The following is a 4684-nucleotide window of genomic DNA, read 5'->3' on the forward strand; positions in this document are numbered from 1 at the left end:
GGAGCCAATCCCAGCCAACACAGGGCACAAGGCATGTACCAATCCTGGGCAGGGTGCCAACCCACCGCAGGACTATAATGATAAATGCATTTATGAAAAGAAGGTAACAAAGACAGATGTGGAATTATTGACTAATTATTTTACTGCATTTTACAATAAAACAAAGATATATAAACATTTTTTAATTTTTAACTAAAGCTTGTCCAACTTATAGCAAATATGTTTTCTTGAATTAAAACAATGTAATTCTCCTATTGCATATAAATTCTTGTCTATGTAGTTTTACAGACTTTAAGCCTTTTGTCATCATTAGTATGTACTAACTAGTGGACATGTTTGTACTGATGAAAAATAAAATTAGTTACATTATGGTGGAAATGATTTCTATTTTTTATGTTTATGATGTTCTAAGCCTCTGATACTTTGTTGCTGAAATCCCCCATCGCACATTTTTGATATCATAACTATTAGAAGATGAAGTTTTAAAATCAAGCCTTTCAAGAGTGTCTTTGTGAAAGGTCATGTCAGCCAAACTAAAGAAATCCACAACTTTAAATGACATGAAATATATAAACAGTGAATTGCAAAGGGTAAGAGATCATTCATTTTTTGTCATATTCTGGTCAAACATACTGTCCTCCTTTTGTGCTTGTTTTTATTATACAGTATTATCTTTACAAAGCCGCACGTATAAAGTTATATACAATATACACATTGAACAACATGTAGAGCAATTGTTATTATGACTGTCTGGTAATTTTACAATCTGTATATAGAAACTGTTTTTGAAATTAGATCTGTACATTTGAATGGTTCTATTCTGTTTGTAATAAGTAAAGATTGAGAAAAGCAAACGTACAAAATGTCCGATGTCTTTAATATACAGTATCCAATTTCCCTTTCTGAGGCAGTGTGTGTTATGTGTGTCCTGAACAATAATAATCTGTACCATCTGAAATCTTTAGCACTTTACAATCTTAACCCGTGCACGTGCCATAAGCCAGGGTGTTGTGCAGCCACTAAGGGTGAACTCAACTGCACACTCATAAAAGTTAGTGAGAACACATGGAGAAATCAGTTTTATCGGACGTCTAAGGAAGTAAAGGTGTTAATGAGCCTTCTTACCAATAGCTGTTCTGTGCTGTCATTTTATACCACCTATATACTCCATTTTGATGAATAGGATACATTCATCCTTCCCTCTGAACCAAATTGTTCTGAACAGGGTTTTGCAATTCCTGTTTACTTTTTTGCACTTTCACAGATTTACTAAATTTTAATGCACCCCCTCATATATTAAATCTTTATGGCAGTCACGTCTGAATCTTGTTCTTTGTTTTTCTTGTAGGCACTGCTGATTTTTTCTAGATTTACATGTTCTCTATGACAATGATGTTTATTACTAGACTTGTTATCAGACATCTCCATAATGCATGATACCATGCACTCCTTATTTGACATTATGACAGGCGAGTACCTTATCTGTGGATTCAAAAAATAAAACAAATTCAAATACCATAACTGCTTTAATGGAAACTGAACACTTTTTCATTTTTGTTTTCACATCCAGGATACTGAAATTTTATAATATGTATTTTAGTAGAAAGGCACTGTTATCTTCTAAAACATATTTTTAAAGCACACCTTTATAAAAGTAAATTCAATTGATGGTACTTTGACTGATGCACTTTTAAGTCATTACCAACCAATACCAAGGATATTTCGATGCATCATACCCCTCTAGTCTTAAACATAATGGAACATTTGATCTGATTTGATTAGAACATTGTAATATTCTAGAAATAGAGCTGCACACTTTAGAAGCCACAATGGTAAATGATAATTTGCTGTGAGCTATATATTGTCCTAGGTTTAACACCAGAAAAAGGGAGAAGAGAAGTCTGAGATACCCTGTTTGACTCTAGCAGTAGCCTTGAGGATGTTTTAGACAAGGGGGACATCCATTGCCAGACTGGACACAGTGTCAAAAACCAATGGTATAGCTCAATACCCAGCAAAAAACTCCAACTTCACCTTTCAATGTCTTTTTCTGTTACAGAGGAAGTATTTGATTGGGGGAAGCATTGCACTAACAAAACAGAGGTGGAGAACTATGTTAATTTTAATAATAGACAATCTAGATATTCTAGATATGATGACATAGATGACCATGAAGTCAGAGACTTTGTCACATTATAGAGTGTTCATAATTAAGATTAATGGTGTCTTGTAGTAAAGGGAAGTTGTAAAAAGGGCATGTATGGGAGAAAGGAATAGTCTTTACTAACAAAATTTAGAGATGAAACAGTTGATTTTGTTACCTGAAAGAAAGTAGCTGAATGTAATTTTGGAATGTGTGGGAGATCACTAGGGGCATCATCCAGGAAAAGTAGAATATCATCTGCATATACTGATATTTTGTAGTGAGAGCCATACAACAAGATTGGGGTGATTAACTAAGGCTATTAATTAGGGTGCAAAGGAAAGATTGAAGAGCAAGAGGAAAAAGGGGTCATCCCTGCCTGGCACCTTTAAGATTTGGAAGGGGCAAGCCATATTTAAATTTGTAAGAACCACATCCATGAGTGATGAATATAAAGTCTTGATCGTACAAATGAAACTTGTCACAAACCCCATTAAGTGAATTACCTGCTGCAGAAATCCCCATTTCACCTGGTCGAAGGCCTTTTGTGCATCAAGAGTCAAAAGTGGGCCAGATGAGATAAAAAAAGGGGTGGCATCAGCTAGATAGATAGATAGATAGATAGATAGATAGATAGATAGATAGATAGATAGATAGATAGATAGATAGATATCAGCAGCTTGGCAAGCTCTAATAAAAACACATGACAAAAGAGAGATTGAGACGCTATGGCAAACAAAAATACAACAGACCACAGGTTTGTCATTATAAAAGTAGAAGTTAAATAAATTGAAGAAAATATTCACGACAGTGTGACCCAGCAGAGTCACTGAAATTTCAGCCACCACGTGTTATAATTTATTGTACAGTCACTAAAAGCATGCCCAGTTTGGTCTTAGAAATTATGAAAATGAATGTGGCCCAATATAACTCATTTGTCCCCTTCCAATTCCAAAATGCAGAACGTGTTCTTTTTCCAATAGCAGATCGATCTTAATGACTGAAGTTAATAAACACGTTGTAGAATATGAATAAGCAGCAGACTGCAAGCAAATATGTCCAGTAGTCTACCTCGCAGGAGACCTGGGTTCGCTTCCCGGGTCCTCCCTGTGTGGAGTGTGCATGTACTTCCCATGTCTGTGTAGGTTTTCTCTGGGTGCTCCGGTTTCCTCCCACAGTTCAAAGACATGGAGATGATTGCCCTCAAGAGGAGAGAGAGAGAGAGAGAGAGAGACATGCGTGCGCGAGCGAGAGAGATAAGGAGAGATGCGCACGAGAGAGAAGAACCATCAGCTCAGTTATGCTAACATGACGCTCAGCAGACAAAGTGTATCCATACTACTTGTATTGCAAGACATCGCTCGTTTTATCAAGTAAAAATTAATTAAAAAATTTAGCTCGTCTTGCAAAACACTCGTAAACCAAGTTACTTGCAAACCGAGATTCCACTTGTATATATTATTTATCAGTGTTATTTGTTAGGAAAATTGATTTTTATGTTGATATTTTTGGGGGTGCAGAACGGATTAACTGGATTTCCATTATTTTCAATGGGGAAGTTTGTTCTAGATACGAGAAATTCGCTATACAAGCTCAGTGCTGGAACGAATTAAACTTGTATCTCGAGGTTCCACTGTATATATATAGTAACTAGTAATTAGTATGTAGTAACTAAAAGGAACACAATGTATTCACCAAGAGTTTTACGGCAACTTCGGGGAAGTGATTAAAGGATGGACTGAAGGTGGGGCAAATATAAAAAGGGAAGCACATGTTCTTACGCTGCCTTTGGTTCACAGGTCAAGTGCGTGTGTTGTAATGTGTTGCAGTTTGCTATTAAAAGATTATTGAAGTTCATCGAAGTCTCCACGGTCATTTCACAATATCCTTATATATAACTTGATAGTATCTGTATATATGGTGTTCGCGTCAATACCCCGTATGTATGGTGTTCGCGTCAATACAGTGCTGGATTAACCATATAAGCAAAGTAAGCACATGCTTAGGGCATCAAGGATAAAGGGGGCACCGTAAAATTTCGGATGCCATTTTCTTTTCAAGTAATGATAAAAACGCGATCAGATCTTTATTGAAAAGCAGTGCCGCACAAAACAATTTTTAAAATTAATTTTGGTGTTAAAATCAATTTCTACAGGTTTTGGCAGGAGACTAGATAAATTGTAGTCCAGAGATAAATTTTATATCAGCACCTTTTGCATAATTGCTGACAAACGTGAAACTGAGATGAAAAGGAGAGGAGAGATATACCCAGAAATAGCTGATTTTCTTTTCTAAGTGATCTGCCTTATGTCACTTCATTATCTACTAATATTGAAAGGTATTCTAAATACTGTGAAAAGCTGATTGATGCTTACCCAGAGGACTTCAACAGTAATTTCTCAGCTGAACTTCAGCAGTTTCATTTATATGTGCGCCATAAGTACAGTGCAACAGAAAATGTTAAAACAAGATTCAGTCATGCAGAACTTTATAAAATAATATTAGAAGACAATATTGAGTGTGCTTGTCCACATTGCCTTT

Source organism: Polypterus senegalus, chromosome 5 (genome assembly GCF_016835505.1).
Source record: "Polypterus senegalus isolate Bchr_013 chromosome 5, ASM1683550v1, whole genome shotgun sequence".
Classification (NCBI taxonomy): Eukaryota; Metazoa; Chordata; class Cladistia; order Polypteriformes; family Polypteridae; genus Polypterus; species Polypterus senegalus.